The sequence below is a fragment of the Rhinoderma darwinii genome, chromosome 3, assembly GCF_050947455.1.
Source record: "Rhinoderma darwinii isolate aRhiDar2 chromosome 3, aRhiDar2.hap1, whole genome shotgun sequence".
NCBI lineage: Eukaryota > Metazoa > Chordata > Amphibia > Anura > Rhinodermatidae > Rhinoderma > Rhinoderma darwinii.
Window position 1 is genome coordinate 322,386,332 of NC_134689.1, and position 18,953 is coordinate 322,405,284.

The window sequence follows — 18,953 nt, forward strand, 5'->3', positions numbered from 1 at the left end:
GACGCGTTTTCCGTGTCCAAAAAACGTGTCCAAAAACTTTGTGTGAACTGGCCCTTAGGGCTTATTCAGACGAACGTGATATACGTCTGTGCAACGTGCGTGATTTTCATGCGTCTCGCACGGACCTATGTTAGTCAATGGTGCCGTGCAGACTGTCCGTGAGTTTTACGCAGCGTGTGTCCGCTGCGTAAAACTCACGACATGTCCGATATTTGTGCATTGTTCGCGCATCACGCACCCATTGAAGTCAATGGGTGCGTGAAAGTCATGCACAGCACACGGACGCACTTCCATGTGACGCGTGTGATTCGTGCAACAGCAGTAAAAACTGAATGTAAACAGAAAAGCACAATAAAATGTGTTGCATAAAATCCGCAGTGTTCATGCCTAGTGTGTTCCTACCCTAAGGCCGGATTTACACGAGCGTGTGCTTTTTGCGCGCGCAAAAACGTGGCGTTTTGCACATGCAAAAGGTCCATAACAGCTCCGTGTGTCAGCAGCGTATGATGCGCGGCTGCGTGATCATTATGACACTCTGTTTGTAGCACGTGGTGCTTTTCTGTTTTCATTCACAGTTTATACGGCTGCGGAAGTGCTGGGCGTGATTTTCACGCACCCATTGACTACAATGGGTGCGTGATGCGTGAACAATGCACAAATATCGGACATGTCGTGAGTTTTACACAGCGGACACACGCTGCGTGAAAATCACTGACAGTCTGCACGGCCCCATAGAGTAACATAGGTCCGTGCGAGGCGCGTGAAAATCACGCACGTTGCACGGATGTATTACACGTTCGTCTGAATAAGCCCTAACAATAAGGCCCAGTTCACAGAGTTTTTGGGCCTTGATATTGACTCGGACACTGCGTCAGAATCAGCACCAAACAACTTCCAAACCCACCTCCCATTGATTTAATCTGAAATCAATGGGAGCCAGTCGCGGAAAAAAGAAAAAGCAGCACGTCCTTTCTTGCCGCGGTTCTGCCTCTGACCTCCCATCGAAATCAATGGGAGGCAGAAAATGCATTTTTCGCTGCGTTTTTTGTCTGCTGTCCTCAATCGCCGCGGGCAAAAAACGCAGCAAGATAGTGTGGGCAGGTCAAAATCTGCCTCAAAATTCGGTGCGCGGTTCCAGGCGGTCGCCGGTGCGCATGCGCGGGAGTTTGCGGGTGCGCGCGATTGGTTGCACGGGCGGCGGTGTTTGACTGCCCCCATGACGACCCCCATGCTACCCAGGGCTGCCATCAGGGGGGGTATTAGGGGTACTGATGTGAGAGGCCCGGCCAAACCTAATTGAAAGGGGGGCCCGCAGCTCATGACATTCTTTTGGTGAAAAAAATGGGCCCCATTGCAGGGGCCTGTTTTTTTTCTACCAAAGGCAAGTCGCGGCAGTTTGCCGGGCCCCCCTTTCAATTAGGTTTGGCCGGGCCTCTCACATCAGTACCCCTAATACCCCCCCTGATGGCGGCCCTGGGTAGCATGATATAGTGCTGGACGGAGTACCGTTAACAGGCGGTGCCACGGTAGGGGGGCCCAGAAAATTTAGCTGTAGGGGGCCCTGAAATTCCTGATGGCGGCCCTGGCTGGACCCCTCTTATAGTCCAGGGTACTCACGGGTCAAAGTTCGTCCATGAGGTCCGGTGCGCCCTTTAAGAGCGGGCAAGAGTGGGCGCGCTCACCCTACGGGATCCGGCAGAGGTGAGTGGACGAGAGCGCTGGCGTCTCCTGAGGAGGAGGCTGAGGCCAGCGCTTGCCGACGCGTGGCTGCGGCTGTCAGGGGGAGGTTGGAGCTGACAGCCCGCAGCCGCAGACATTACACAGGCTAGAGTAGCTTGCAGAGGAAAGATAAAAGAGAAAGAAAGAAACAGACACTACAGCACAAGAGTCTTGGACTACCAAACTCCATGAAGGAGAGTAACCTCAGGAATTGGATTTAGAGCCAGAAAGCCTGACAGGATTAAGAGATGCTGTTCTGGGTTAGGAAGCAATACACAATTTATATTCCAGGTTCAACTACGGGTAGCCTAGGAGTAAACTACTGAAGGGAAGAAACCAGGTCCACCTAGAAAGGGTCCGGTGGCCCCTCATAAAAGGGGGGGTACTGTAAAGGATCTGCCAGGCACAGCTTCTGTGTATACGCCCATAGGTAATCAGTCTGCACCTGTTTCTATGTCTGTGAGACTGACTCCATCTTCCACCACTCAGGATGGCAGGCTTAGGAGTGGGAGAGCCTATCACAGCCTGGCCAGACGGAGCTAGCTCCCGCCCTCTGTCTATTTATACCTGCCTTTCCTGTTCCTCCTTGCTTGTGATTCTTCTCGTGTGGTTTCCTGGCCCTGCTGCAGCTTCTGAACTATTTGACCCTGCTTCATACTGACGCTGGCTTACTGACTACTCTCCTGCTCTGCGTTTGGTACCTCGTACACTCCTGGTTTGACTCGGCTCGTTCACCACCCTTGTTGCTCACGGTATTGCCGTGGGCAACTGCCCCATTTCCCTTAGCTTTGTGTACCCTTGTCTGTTTGTCTGTCATGCACTTACTGAGCGTAGGGACCGTCGCCCAGTTGTACCCCGTCGCCTAGGGCGGGTCGTTGCAAGTAGGCAGGGACTGTGTGGCGGGTAGATTAGAGCTCACTTGTCTGTTTCCCTACCCCCACCATTACATCGGGATTGTTGGAACTACCAGGTGAAATGGAGGAGAATCGTGGATTAAACCCAAAATTACAGAAAAAGGGGGAGACCCCTGACGAGTTACTGACCCGGTTATTAAGGGAAAATTCGGCGAGGGGAATGAAGGAGACCCAATCATATTGACAGTCAGAGATAAAACACCTTAAATATTGTTCTAGAGACTGATTAGTCCTCTCAGTTTGGCCATTAGTTTCAGGATGGAAGGCAGAGGAGAAGGACAGATCAATCTCCAACTTTTTACAGAAGGCTCTCCAAAACAATGAAACAAATTGTACCCCTCTGTCAGAAACAATATTGACAGGGACCCCATGGAGACGCAGGATGTGTTTGACAAACAAGGTAGCTAACGTCTTAGCATTGGGTAGTTTCTTGAGGGGCACAAAGTGGCACATCTTACTGAAGCGGTCTACTACAACCCACACCACCAACTTGCCTTGAGGTGGAGGCAAATCGGTGATAAAATCCATGGAGATATGGGTCCAAGGTCTCTGGGGAATGGGCAAAGAACGTAGTAAGCCCGCTGGTCGGGACCTGGGAGTCTTGGACCTAGCACAAACTTCACAAGCGGCGACGTAGGCCTTAACGTCTTTAGGCAACCCAGGCCACCAATAGTTTCTGGCAATGAGATGCTTGGTACCCAGGATGCCTGGATGACCAGATAGTGTGGAGTCATGATTTTCCCTAAGTACCCTTAGCCGGAATTGCAGGGGAACAAACAGCTTGTTCTCAGGAAGGTTCCCGGGAGCTGAACCTTGATCAGCCGCAATTTCAGAGACTAAATCAGAATCAATAGAGGAAATGATTATACCTGGAGGCAAAATACAAGCAGGATCTTCCTCCGAAGGAGGGCTGGCCATGAAGCTACGCGACAGTGCATCAGCCTTAATATTTTTAGACCCAGCCCTATAGGTAACCAAAAAGTTGAATCTGGTAGAAAAAACAACGCCCATCGAGCTTGTCTCGGGTTTAACCTCCGGGCAGATTCTAGGAAAACCAGATTCTTGTGGTCGGTAAGGACCGTTACCTGGTGCCTAGCCCCCTCCAGGAAGTGGCGCCACTCTTCAAATGCCCATTTAATGGCTAAGAGTTCGCGGTTGCCAATATCATAGTTACTCTCAGTGGGCGAAAACTTCCTGGAGAAGTAGGCACAGGGACGGAGATTGGTGAGGGACCTGGTACCCTGGGACAAGAAAGCCCCCACTCCCACCTCGGACGCGTCAACCTCCACGATAAATGGCTCCGTTTGGTTGGGCTGAACCAGCACCGGGGTCGAGATAAAGCACTTTTTAAGGATCTCAAAAGCCTGGACAGCCTCAGGAGGCCAGTGGAGATCAGCACCTTTGCGAGTGAGATCCGTAAGAGGCTTAGCGATGACCGAAAAGTTAGCGATAAATCTCCTGTAATAATTAGCGAACCCCAGGAAGCACTGTAACGCCTTCAGGGAGGCAGGTTGGACCCATTCCGCCACAGCCTGGACCTTGGCGGGGTCCATGCAGAATTTATGAGGAGTGAGGATTTGACGCAAAAATGGTATCTCCTGCACCCCAAACACACATTTTTCGGTCTTAGCAAACAGTTTGTTTTCCCAAAGGACCTGGAGCACCTTCCTGACATGCTCAATGTGGGAGGACCAGTCCTTAGAAAACACAAGTATGTCATCAAGGTACACTACAAGAAATACCCCCAGGTAATCTCTTAAAATCTCATTTATGAAATTCTGGAAGACCGCGGGAGCATTACACAACCCAAAGGGCATGACGAGGTATTCGAAATGACCTTCGGGCGTGTTAAACGCAGTCTTCCACTCATCCCCCTCTTTGATGCGGATAAGGTTATACGCCCCCCGTAGATCAAACTTAGAGAACCATTGGGCCCCCTGAACCTGATTAAAGCGATCAGGAATCAAAGGAAGGGGGTACTGGTTCCTTACAGTGACCTTATTCAAGTTACGGTAGTCAATGCATGGCCTAAGACCACCATCCTTCTTCCCTACGAAGAAGAAGCCAGCACCTACCGGAGAAGTAGAGGGGCGGATGTAACCCTTGGCCAGGCATTCCTGGATATACTCTCTCATGGCTTCACGCTCGGGACAAGAGAGATTAAATATCCTACCCTTAGGGAGCTTAGCTCCTGGTACCAAATCGATAGCGCAATCGTATTCTCTATGAGGAGGTAACACTTCGGAGGCCTCCTTAGAGAAAACATCAGCGAAGTCCTGAACAAACTCAGGTAGCGTGTTCACCTCCTCAGGGGGAGAAATAGAATTAACAGAAAAACATGACGTCAAGCATTCATTACCCCATTTGGTAAGATCCCCAGTATTCCAGTCAAACGTGGGATTATGCAACTGCAACCAGGGAAGGTCTAAAACCAAATCGGACGATAATCCCTGCATCAACAGTACAGAGCACTGCTCCAAATGCATGGAGCCAACAAGGAGTTCAAAAACAGGGGTATGCTGTGTAAAATAACCATTAGCAAGAGGAGTGGAGTCGATACCCACTACCGGGACAGGTTTAGGCAAATCAATCAAAGGCATAGCTAGAAACATAGCAAATTCCACAGACATGATATTAGCAGAAGACCCTGAATCCACGAAGGCACTGCCGGTAGCAGACTTACCACCAAAAGAGACCTGAAAGGGAAGCAAGATTTTATTACGTTTCATATTTACGGAAAATACCTGTGCGCCCAAGTGACCTCCCCGATGATCACTTAGGCGCGCAAGTTTTCCGGCTGCTTATTCCTACGCCTAGGACAGTTGTTCACTTGATGCTTGTCATCCCCACAATAGAAGCAGAGACCATTATTCCTGCGGAACTCTCTACGTTGTTGGGGGACACGGAGGCCCCGAGTTGCATAGGTACCTCCGAGTCTTCCGTGGAAGAACGAAGCAACGGAACCTCGGGAGGCATCATGGGGGAGTCAGAGGAGAAAACACAAAAACGTTCAAGTTGTCGTTCCCTGAGACGTCGGTCAAGTCGTACCGTTAAAGCCATAATCTGGTCTAGGGAGTCAGAAGAGGGATAGCTAACTAGCAGGTCTTTCAGGGCGTTCAACAGACCCAACCTAAACTGGCACCTTAAGGCAGGGTCATTCCACCGAGAAGCTACGCACCACTTCCTAAAGTCAGAACAATACTCCTCAACAGGTCTCTTACCCTGACGTAAGGTCACCAGCTGACTCTCGGCAAAGGCAGTCTTGTCAGTCTCGTCATAAATGAGTCAGAGAGCAGAAAAGAAAAGATCAATGGAGGAAAGTTCAGGGGCGTCAGCAGCCAAGGAGAAGGCCCATTCTTGGGGCCCTTCCTGGAGCCGGGACATAATTATACCCACCCGCTGGCTCTCAGAACCTGAGGAGTGGGGCTTTAAGCGAAAATAGAGCCTACAACTCTCCCGAAAGGAGAGAAAAGTCTTCCGGTCCCCTGAGAACCGGTCAGGCAACTTGAGGTGGGGTTCAAGAGGTGAGGGGCACTACCATGGTAGCATAAGGCTGGTTGACCCTCTGAGCCAGGGCCTGGACCTGTAGGGAGAGACCCTGCATTTGCTGAGCCAGGGTCTCAAGGGGGTCTATAGTAGTGTCAGGGACCGGGGTAGACTAGGTATATGGGCTTGTGATTATGTAATGATGGGGGTAGAGAAACAGACAAGTGAGCCCTAATCTACCCGCCACTCAGTCCCTGCCTACTTGCAACGACCCGCCCTAGGCGACGGGGTACAACTGGGCGACGGTCCCTACGCTCAATAAGTGCACAAGAGACAAACAGACAAGGGTACAAAGAAGCTAAGGGAAATGGGGCAGTTGCCCACGGCAACACCGTGAGCAACAAGAGAGGTGAACGAGCCGAGTCAAACCAGGAGTGTACGAGGTACCAAACGCAGAGCAGGAGAGTAGTGAACAAGCCGAGTCAAACCAGGAGTGTACGAGGTACCAAACGCAGAGCAGGAGAGTAGTCAGTAAGCCAGGGTCAGTATGAAGCAGGGACAAATAGTTCAAGAAGCTGCAGCAGGGCCAGGAAACCAAACGAGAAGAATCACAAGCAAGGAGGAACAGGAAAGGCAGGTATAAATAGACAGAGGGCGAGAGCTAGCTCCGTCTGGCCAGGCTGTGATAGGCTCTCCCACTCCTAAGCCTTCCACCCTTAGTGGTGGAAGATGGAGTCAGTCTCACAGAAATAGAAGCAGGCGCAGACTGATTACCTATGGGCGTTGACACAGAAGATGTGCCTGGCAGATCCTTTACATGTTGAATATCTAATTAGATTTTGGGACAAACCTGTGGGGATGTGTCCGTTATAGGGGTTGAGCAGTTTGGGGGCTTTTTATTATACTGATGGCCTATCCACAGAATAGGTCATCAGTATATGATCATGGGGCATTCGACTGCGCATTGATCATCTGTCCTGGCTGCCTCCGGGTTCCAGAAGCTATGCATGGGTCAGTGCCGGAAGCAGAAGGCACCGACCCATGCATAACAGAACCAGAGTTAGTGGAGGCCTCCTACAGCCTCAAGGTGGTGAACGCCCAGGGGTATGTTCTTTGCGTGCCCTCTCAATATTCCAGCCCTGGTGTATCTACACACAGTGCCTACAGCAGCATCAACAATTAGGCTACATTCACATGTGTACTACTGCATCATTAATGCAGTTGTGAACTGCAAAAAAAGCCATGTGTTAAATATATATGAAGTTCCTGCAGATTCACCACAATAGTGGTGCTAATATACTCATGAAAACTTTATTGCAGGTCTAAGGGCAACTTGGTTTTTCCTATTCTGGGCAACGGCACAAGCAGGGAGGATTTCCAGTTGCCTGGAAACCCCTCCTGTGACCAGGGCCAGAAAGCCCTCACAACATACAATTGGCAGCGCTAGTGAGGCAAGGGAACCATCAGTTCCCTTCCACGTCATTCGGCGCTCTTCTTGGGATTCAAGTACTGATGGAGAAGGCCTGGTCAGAAAAGACTAGGCCTGCATCGCTGGAGGATGGCCCAGGAACGAGGACTGGTGAGTGTGGCTCTATCTACGTCTGTGGCATTATCTACAGGGTCACTGTGTCACTATCTAATGGGAGAGTGTGTAACTGTATGGCACTATTTACAAGGGCAATGTGTGGGACCAGAGGCGTAGCTAGCTTCTCCAGCACCCGGGGCAAAGAATCAGTTTTGCACCCCCCCCCCCAACCTCTTTCCCGACATCTCCTTCCCCCTCACCGTGTTTGTTTTCTCTACCAATCAATGACGTGTCATTTCTTTTCCACATTTCTTTTTATGTAACGCGAGCATAAAAACATTTGTAAATTTTACAAGCAATATAGTTCTATACACAACACCAGAACCAAGCTCAGTACATAAATACAGCACCAGCACAAATACAGCTCAATTTAGTGCAACCCCTGCTGTACAGGTTTGTACGGCGTAAAACTACAGCTCCCAGAATGGCCCGAACAATGGTAAGGATATGCTGGGAGTTGCTGTTTCACAAAAAAATAAATCCTATCATAATCATACCACCCATCATCTCACTGCAGATCATACAGTGACTACATTACAGATTAGAGGCAGAATAAACATTTACATTAAGTGACTCACCGGTGACGTCTCAGATTCTAGTTCTTTTTCTCCATCCGGTCCAGACCTCTATGATGACTTCTCCTGGTCACAGACCATTTCTGCAGTTTGCCGCTCACATGTCTTCAGCTTCTCACTTTTCCAACATTTATGCAACTATAAATAAAGATAAAGTTCTCATTATACCACACACTATGCCCCTAAATATAATAGCGCCATACACTGCACCTCTAATTATAATAGCACCATACACCATGTCACACACACACACACACACACACACACACACACACACACACACACACACACACACACACACACACACACACACACACTGTGCCCCCTGTAGATAGTCTGCCATAGAGCCCCCTGTAGATAGTGCCCCCATATAGCCCACCCCTGTATATAGTGTCCCACAAATAACTCCCCCTATAGTGCACTACAGATAGCCCACCCCTGTATATAGCCCCCTGTAGATATAGCCCAGCCCTGTATATAGTGCTCCACATATCCCAACCCTGTATATAGCCCCCTGTAGATATAGACCACCCCTGTATATAGTTCTCCACAGATAGCCCACCCCTGTATATAGCCCCCTGTAGATATAGCCCACCCCTGTATATAGTGCTCCACAGATAGCCCACCCTTGTATGTAGCCCCCTGCAGATATAGCTCCACATATAGTCCACCCCTGTATATAGTGTTTCACAGATAGCCCACCCCTGTATATAGCCCCCCTGTACATATAGTCCACCCATGTATATAGTGCTCCACTAGATAGTCCACCCCTGTATATAGTGCTTCACAGATAGCCCACCCCTGTATATACTATATACAGGGTGGGCTATCTGTGGAGCACTATATACAGGGGTGGACTATATGTACAGGGGGGCTATATACAGGGGTGGGCTTTCTGTGGAGCACTATAGGGGGAGCTATTTGTGGGATACTATATACAGGGGTTGGCTATATCTACAGGGGGACTATATACAGGGGTGGGCTATATCTATAGGGGGACTATATCTACAGGGGGACTATATACAGAGGTGGGCTATATCTACAGGGGGACTATATCTACAGGGGGACTATGTCTACAGGGGGACTATATCTACAGTGGGCTATATCTACAGGTGTGGGCTATATCTACAGGGGGGGCGATCTATGGAGCACTATATACAGGGGTGGGCTATATCTACAGTGGGGATATATACTATAAAGCCCCCCTGTAGCTATAGCCCACCCCTGTATATGGTGCTCCATAGATAGCCCACCCCAGTATATAGCCCCCCTGTAGATAGACACCCGCCCGTAGATAAAGCCCCCCCGCGTGTAGATAAAGCTGCCCCCCGTAGATAAAGTCCCCTCGTAGATAAAGTCCCCCTTGTAGATAAAGCTCCCCCCGTGTAGACAAAGTCCCCCCCCCCCGTGTAGACAAAGTCCCCCCCCCATAGATAAAGGCAACCCTCCGTAGATAAAGTCCCCCAGTAGTTAAAGGCCCCCCCCCCCGTGTAGACAAAGTCCTTCCTTCGTAGACAAAGTCCTTCCTCCGTAGATAAAGTCCCCCTTGTAGATACAGCCACACACTTTTATTGCAATTAAATTAAAACAACAACTATTTAAACTCACCTTAATCCCGCTCCCACGCCGTCCGGCAGACATGGAGACCTGCTCTCTTCTGCGCAGGTCTCCTGGGGGTTGAACGCAGCGTCTATGAAAGGCGCTGATTGGCTGGGCAGCATGACTTTCCCTGTCAATCAGCGCCTTTCATTGACGGAAGCTTCACTGGTACAAAAGGTACCAGTCGCTTCACTGGTGCAAAAGCGCTGAATAGCCGGGCACGGAACGTGCCCGGTCAGTCATTGCTTCTAATTGTACCTGTGTCCTATAGACACAGGTACAATTATAGTGTAGGAAGAGGTGGCGCTGGCGCCCCCCTCTAAGTTGCGCCCGGGGCACATGCCCCGCCTGCCCCCCCCCTAGCTACGCCCCTGTGTGGGACTATGTACACGGGGCTGTGTGTGGCACTATTTACACGGGGCACTGGGCACTATTTACTTGGGCACTGTGGCGCTATCTACATGGCACTGTGACACTATCTACAGGGCGTAGTGTGTGGCAATATCTATGGGGCACTGTGGCACTATCTACATTAGCACTGTGGCGTTATCTACAGGGGGCAGTGGGTGACAGTATCTACATTAGCAGGGCGGCACTATCTACAGGGGGCAGTGTGTGTCACTATCTACTGGTAGCAGTTTGTGGCACTAATTACAGGGGGCAAGGTGTGGCACTATCTATAGGGGGTATTGTCTAAACGTGAGTTGAATCAGGGAAAAGGAAAGGGGAAAAGGATGTGGTCTGTGAAGAAATTAATATTTAACTTTTATTAAGTATGCATTAAGAAAATTGATTAAAAGGTCCAATGGTGCAATTTGGTATGTGTGAGTGACCCCTCAATTCACATACCCTTGGCCAAAAATTAATAGATGAGGTAATATATAATATTGCTGTCCGTTGTTCCGTTACTAGTACCAGATAATTAAACTGCAGTGGCCACAGATTAATGAAAATGAATGAAACTGTAAATTAGTAGTTCACTCTGTCTTAGATTGGACCGGCTGTATAGCCTGGATTAGAGTATTGACTGTTATACTGTATAATACTAAGTGCAGCTGGGCCAGTAGCGGTGTGCCCTGTAATGAGAAGAGGTATGAGAATAAGCAAGGTGAAACCTTGCAAGCCTCTTACCCCTGCGTTAGTGTTGGTATGGTGGTGTAAACAGTAAATGAACTGCACCCTCACGCTGGTGTCCCTGGGGATCAGAGCAGCAGTGTTGGGAACGGTCGTGTAATACAGTGAGAACACTCTCAGCTGTCAGCTGAGAGGCAAAGTGAGAACGGCCGTAAGCAATAGTAGCTGTGCTCAGCTGTGAGCCGAGAATGAACTGCACCCACACGCTGGTGTCCCTGGGGATCAGAGCAGCAGCGTTGGGAACGGTCGTATATTACAGTGAGAACACTCTCAGCTGTCAGCTGAGAGACAAAGTGAGAACGGCCGTAAACAATAGTAGCTGTGCTCAGCTGTGAGCCGAGAAGCAGTGTGTGCGGCAGGGTTACTGTCAGTACCCGCAGGTGAACTGAGTCACCAGCGGGAGCCGGCGATAGGCCAGACAGGATGAATCACCCAGCTGATAAACTCAGCAGGGCGCACTGCAGTCACAAGCACGGACAGCCAGCAAGCAGCTGGCAGCCGTGGTTGAAGGAGGATCGTGGAGCAAATAGTGGAACTTGGACAGGGATGCCAAGTAGTGCACCATAGGATTATTAAAATTGTTGCTGAGCACAGACGCGCGTTTCGCCAGAATTCTGGCTTCTTCTAGGGGTGAAAAGCCGCCATTAGACCGCCCTATAAATAGGGTTCATGGCTGAATGACAGCCCCATTAGCCAATCAGAGACCTTGGTCTCCATTGGTATGGGATTAGACGTGTTGTCATTAGATTTGAGATAGAACATATGGCAGCAGTTATAGTACACCTTACAGATGTGTCAAAGTTCAAATTAAATTATAGACATTTCCTAAGCTCTGCAATTATGCAGATATGAATCAATACTGGGAAATAATAAGGGGATAGGGGAGGTTTTCCCTCAGTCCCCATTGTGTTGTAAGGAGCAGCATTTATGAAAGATTTTATGAAGGGATTTTCATATACAGTTATGTAGCTTATATTATTAGCTTTATTGTATTAATATGAGAAGCAGCCAAAAACAAGGTGTATGTTTGTTATAAAAAACAGCCAAAGCCAAAATTTTCATTTAGTCCTGTGGGACTCACAGTCCGCATGTGGAAGATCCATTCGCTCTCCTTTTTAAGGAGTGCTTGATCTAGATTGCCCCTTCTGATGCCCAGATGTATTTGGCACAGGGCCCAGCCCTTCAGGGTGGTCCAATCAGAATTATGTGCGTCCCCGAAGTGTCTAGCTATAGGGGTCGGGGTGAAGGGCTTGTTTTTGGTCTTGCAGTCTTTCATATTTTTTTCAAAATTGATTATTGAATTGATGTGCTCGCGAATTCGTATGCGCAATTCTCTCTTGGTTTTCCCAATATATTTGAGGCCACACGGGCATTCAAGGCAGTAAATCACACCAGCAGTTGAGCATCTTATGTGATCTGTAATCCGATGGAGGTTACCAAGGGCGTCTACAAACTCTTTTTTGTCCACTAGTACCCGGCAAGCTCTACACATTTTGCACGGATGGAAACCAGGACTGAGTACCTTATTGGCTCTATTCTTTCTTGAAAAGTGACTTTGTACCAGGATATTTGAAATAGTTTTACACTTACTATATCCCAAGGAGACTTTATTGGTAAGGAGATTTTTGAGCACTGGGTCACTGAGTAAGATGTTCCAATGGTGGTTCAGGATATTCGTCATTCCATCCCAGTTTTCATTGTAATCTGTAATAAATCGTGGTTGTGGTTGTGTTATGTTGGCCCTAATTTTAGGGGTCAATAAGCTATCACGATCAGTCCTCAGCGCCCAATTATAGGCTTTCTTGATATTTCTGTTACTGTAATTCCTGCTTGACAGCCTGTTCTTAAGTTCTGTTGCCCGCATTTTAAAGAGCTGGAATGTGGAACAATTCCGTCTGAGGCGTAGGAACTCTCCCTTCGGTATGCCTCTGATAGTGTTAACAGAGTGTGCACTTGTTGCATCCAGAAGGCTGTTTGTAGCTGTTTTCTTGCGGTAGAGGTCTGTCTCAATAGTGCCTTGCTCATTGGTGAACAACCTCACATCCAGAAAAGGAATTGAATGCTGGTCATATGTGAGAGTTAATCTAAGGTTGAAGTTGTTGGTATTCAGAACCCTTATAAACTCTTCAAGTTCTATAGAGGGACCGTTCCAGATGAGTAATATGTCGTCTATGAATCTTCGCCAAATGTTAATCCTGGATGTGAATTTGTCCATTTCTGGACAGAAGACATGACATTCTTCCCACCAGCCCAGGTATAGATTGGCAAAGGTGGGTGCCACTGCCGCTCCCATGGCTGTTCCGCGTAGCTGCAGGTAGAATCTGCCATCAAAAAGGAAATAATTATGCTTCAAAATGAACATAAGTGCACGTAAGACAAAGTCTCTACGGGATGAATTGTAACCTTCCCTTCTCTGCAAGAAAAATTCCACCGCTGCACAGCCTACCTTATGATCTATGCTAGTATAGAGGGACTCTACGTCGCATGTGGTAAGCCATTCACTCTCCTCCAGGGAGCTACCATTGAGGTCTTTGAGGACCTGCATGGTATCCCTGGTGTGGGAGGGCAACTGGTAGACCAATTCGCGTAGTTCCTCATCTAACCAGTGGTTACATTTCTCAGTCAAATTCCCCACACCAGAGACAATAGGCCTCCCTGGAGGATTGGTGGAATTTTTATGTACTTTCGGAAGGAGATAAAACGTGGCAATTCTAGGGTATTGTACCTTCATATAATCCCTCTCTTTGGCGGTTATGGCACCTCCTTCAAAACCATCCAGTATCATGTTATTATATTCCGTGAGGAATTGTTCTGTTGGGTCTCCCCAAAGTGGCCGATAACACGCTTTGTCCAATAGTTGCTTTTTTGCCTCCTGTACATATTTATCTTTGGACCAGATGACAACGTTACCCCCTTTATCGGAATTTTTAAAAACAACATCGTCCCATTTTCTCATTTCATAAAGTGCCCGTTCTTCGTCTGGGCTAAGGTTGTTGGATGGCCATTGGTCAGAGAGTGACAATAAATCCTGTGACACTAGGTCAATAAAGACTTTGATTGCTGGACAACCATCCAGGGATGGCATGATTGAGGTCTTAGATTTAACTTTGGATTTTTTATGAGAGGTTGTAGTGAGGGGTCCGGGACCAGGTTCACCTGGCTGTGTGGAGTTTTCAAATAAAAGTTCCTCAAGGTCTTCCAGTGTATTAAGTTCTATTTCTGAGAGGCACTCAATGCCGACAGTATTAAGCTGTTCATTGTTAGCGTTATTTACTTGTCTATTATACATTTTTTGATAGAACAATTTGCGTCCAAAGAGGTGAAGGTCTTTAATGACAGTGAATTTGTTTAATTTGGTTGTTAGGCAGAAGTTAAAACCTTTACTGAGGACTGAGGTTTGAAATTCAGTGAGTACATGATTAGAGAGATTAATGACCCTCAGGCATTCCTCACTGGGATCTACGTTACTGGACTTCATTTTTTGTGGGGTCTCTGAGATTCTTTCCTCCACTGTTGGGAGCCCCTGAAGCCCCACCTCCCTCTGTCCCGTAAAAAAGGGACTTCGGTGGTGATGTTGTCAAGTTTTCTATTGGGATTTCTGTTCCTACTCAATTGTCTACCCTGAGTTGGCTGTAGGTCTGTATCTGAGTCTGAAGGATCTGTCCCATCTGTCCCTGTGTCAGAAAATTCATGTGGGTCCATTGACTCTGGGTGAGTTCTTGTATTAGTTGGTCTACCACTTGGGAACCTCAGGGACCTCTTTTTGCCCCAATCGTAGATTTCTCCTCTGGCGAAGTCTGCCTTATCTCGTGCATATTTTTTCTTTTTGCGGTTTTTGATTTTGACTTCAACCAAATCTACATGGTCTAATGTTTTTTTGAAAACCTCTGCGAATTGTATTGAGCCCTCATACTTCTCCAAATTAGGTGTAAGGGCTTCAAGATCCTTTTCGACTATGTTCAAGATATGGGTTTCGTCTTCAATTAATATGCCCATAAGCGTGTTGGAACACGCTGTTAGGGCTGATTCCCATTTCTCCTTTAATCCAGCTTTGGAAAGTTCATATGAGGGGAAGAGTGGAATTCGCAGACCTCTGGAAATGAGCCCCTGTTCCAAATATTGTTCTAATGTGATTTTAGTCCAAGTGGACTGTACTTGTCTAATTTGAAGGTTTTTAAACTTCTTGACAAGGTCATCCATGTGCAGTTCTGTTACTTGGGTCTCTTGAGTGCAGACCCGAGTGTCTGAGAAGACGCTGCCGAACTCTTCTTTTTGGCGTGCTTGTCTCTGTTTGAGTTGATCTAAAATGCTGGTTTGGGCCATGGTGTTCTATAGAATTAGGTAGTGAACGGGGTGATCAGAGAATGTCCAAGCAGGACACAGCAATTTGCAAGGATTGGTGAGGATCACCTATTACACAATATATGTCATGTCAGAGAGACCACATGGTGTGCACCACCAATTTGAGCTGAGTTGAATCAGGGAAAAGGAAAGGGGAAAAGGATGTGGTCTGTGAAGAAATTAATATTTAACTTTTATTAAGTATGCATTAAGAAAATTGATTAAAAGGTCCAATGGTGCAATTTGGTATGTGTGAGTGACCCCTCAATTCACATACCCTTGGCCAAAAATTAACATGCCCCGCCTGCCCCCCCCCTAGCTACGCCCCTGTGTGGGACTATGTACACGGGGCTGTGTGTGGCACTATTTACACGGGGCACTGGGCACTATTTACTTGGGCACTGTGGCGCTATCTACATGGCACTGTGACACTATCTACAGGGCGTAGTGTGTGGCAATATCTATGGGGCACTGTGGCACTATCTACATTAGCACTGTGGCGTTATCTACAGGGGGCAGTGGGTGACAGTATCTACATTAGCAGGGCGGCACTATCTACAGGGGGCAGTGTGTGTCACTATCTACTGGTAGCAGTTTGTGGCACTAATTACAGGGGGCAAGGTGTGGCACTATCTATAGGGGGTATTGTCTAAACGTGACACTGAGTGTAGCACTATCTACTCTGGTTTTTTCATGTTCAGTTGTGTTCAGCACATATCCACTAGCCTAGCCCTTTATATAGAGCTTGTAATATAAAGGGCTAGGCTAGTGGATACGTACAGAGTGCAGACCAATACTCAAAGTGTAAAAAACAGAGAATAACTTGGTTTTAAAGGTATGCATTTAGAAACCCCTGTAATCCTGTGCTTGCCCCTACTAGGGGCTGTATTTTCCCCAAGTCTCTACAGTTGCTGTTAGGCTAAATTCTCACTTATCCATGGGCATCCAGAGTTTGATCCTCTTTGCAATATTATGCTATCTCATTATGTTGGGTAAGAAAACATTGCATACTGCACTTTCTTGCCCAGCGAAAAGAACCTTTGGCACACAGAAAAGCAAACCATGCATGTCCATGAATAAGTGTGCACAATTGTTAAGCACTTCCAAGTATTGCCTCCATGGAAAAAACACACCAAAAACTGCAAGCAAACTATTGCTTGCATTTTTCACTGTAGTCATAAAAAAAACAGCATTTTAGTGGTGAAATACAAATCATGTCAATAAGGCCTGATTCACACGAACGTTGTATACGTCGATGTGCTGTGCATGAAAACAACGCACAGCACAAATACCGCTGCGTGAAACTTACAGCATGTCCTATTCTGGTGCATTTTTGCGGATCACCGTGTGCTGTCCTTGATTCACGCACCAATTTCTAAAGAAATGCAGGGAAAAAAATGTATACAATTTTTTCTCCAACATTGACATCAAACACTGATGCCACACGGAACACACAATGATGGCACACAAAGCTGTAATGCAGGAAAAACCCTACGTTTTTTGCGGACGCAAAACGGACACGTTGGTGTGAATCTAGCCTAAAGGTGTGGATTTTTAAAATGAAAAACCTAAAAATAAATTCAACAACTTGCCATGTCTACACTTGCCCAAATGCGGCACTCTAAATATGAAGGCAAAGCATATTTTTTATGAGCTGCTGACAGGTTACAGAAAGCAGAAATATTCCTGACAATGTGGAGCTTTCTCATCAGCTGTGAAGCTCATTTGCATGCAGCAGCCTTTGGCTAAAATGCATGATAGTAATCCATAGAAAAGGGCAGAGTATCTAAAAAAGATTGTATTTTGTTATTGCATTAATTAATTTAAATAATTTAAACTCTCTTTTCTCTTTGTCAGATATTTCCAGATAAATTGTTATAGCTGACATGCTACTGTAGAAACAATGTAAGGGCTTATTCACACAACCGTAGTATACGTCCGTGTCAGGGCCACCTCTAGGTTTATGTGGGCCCATGGGCGACACAGACTTAGTAGGCCCCTTTTCGGGTGAACTCACGACGGCAGTAAAATGGCAGAAAACGTCACTTTGTGCCCCCATATAGAAATTAGGCCCTGTTTATGCCCCTATATAGAATTTAGGCCCCCAGTTTGCACCCCCATATATTTAGTGCCCTCTGTAGATAGTGCCACACCGCCCCCCCTCCCAGGCAGTGCCACACAGCCCCCCCCCTCCCAGGCAGTGCCACACAGCACCCCCAGGCAGTGCCACACAGTCCCCCCAGGTAGTGCCACACAGCCCCCTTCCTGGTAGTGGCACACAGCCCCCTCCCTGGTAGTGCCAGACAGCCCCCCTCCCAGGTAGTGCCACGCAGCCCCCTGCTCCCAGGTAGTGCCACATAGCCTCACCTCCCAGGTAGTGCCATACAGCCCCCCTCCCAGGTAATGCCACACAGCCCCCCGCTCCCAGGTAGTGCCACACAGCCCTCTCCTCCCAGGTAGTGCCACACAGCCCCCTCCAACCAGGTAGTGCCACACAGCCCCCACCTCCCAGGTAGTGCCACACAGCCTCCCTCCATGGTAGTGCCACCCAGATCCCCTCCCTAGTAGTGCCACACAGTCACCCTCCCTGTAGGTAGCGCAGTTGGGGTTCTTCTAGGAGTGGAATCCCCAGCCAGAGCATTTCCGACACTATGACTGGGGTTTCCGCTTCAGGAGAAGCCCCTTACATCACTGTCCATATATGGACAGTGTTGTCAGGGGCAACCCCATAGCACTAGCACTACTAGCACTCTGCCTGGGACTCCTGCTCTACTCCTGACATCACTATCCATATATGGATAGTGATGTTCGGAGGAGAGCTGAAGTCCCGGGCAGAGAGCTAGTAAAGGCTCTGCTCCGGCACTCCGGCTCTGGGGAAACCCCTAACATCACTGTCCATATACGGCTGGTGATGTCAGGGGCAACATCACCAGGCAGATGTTCCAGGCAGAGCGCTCTGCCTGGGACTCTTTCTCTCCTCCTGACATCACTGTCCATATATGCAAAGGTAAAGAGTATGGGCAGCACAGCAGAACAAGATAAGCCTCCAGGGCCCAAACGGGTGACAGACTCCAGTGAACCGACTTGTAGATCCCACAATCTCCAAACGAAAAGTAAAAAAGAGAGGCGGCACTCCAACATGCTTGACAAAGGCTGCATTCAGCAGTAAATCTACCTTTTTTCTGACATCTGTTTGGTGTGCCGCCTCTCATTTTTACTTTTCAACTGTCCATATATGGACAGTGATGCCGTGACAACAGCAGCGTCAGCACCCGCTGGCCGAGTGGCCCCCCCAAGGGTAGTATGCCCCAGCACTTGCCCGGGTTCGCCGAGTGCTGACGCCGGCCCTGGTCCGTGTGACGACCGTTAAAACAACTGCCGTCACACAGACGCATGTATTTCAATGAGGCCGTTCACACGGCCGTTGTTTTAACGGACTGTGTGAAGGGTCCGTGGAAAAATAGAATATGTTCTATTTTCTTCCGTTTTCATGGATCCCTCAGTAGACTAAACTCTATAAAGGAAGCATGAAAACGGGTCCCGTACAGGTGCAACTTGGGCGTGAAAAACTACAGTTTTTTACGTCCGAGTTTGCACTCA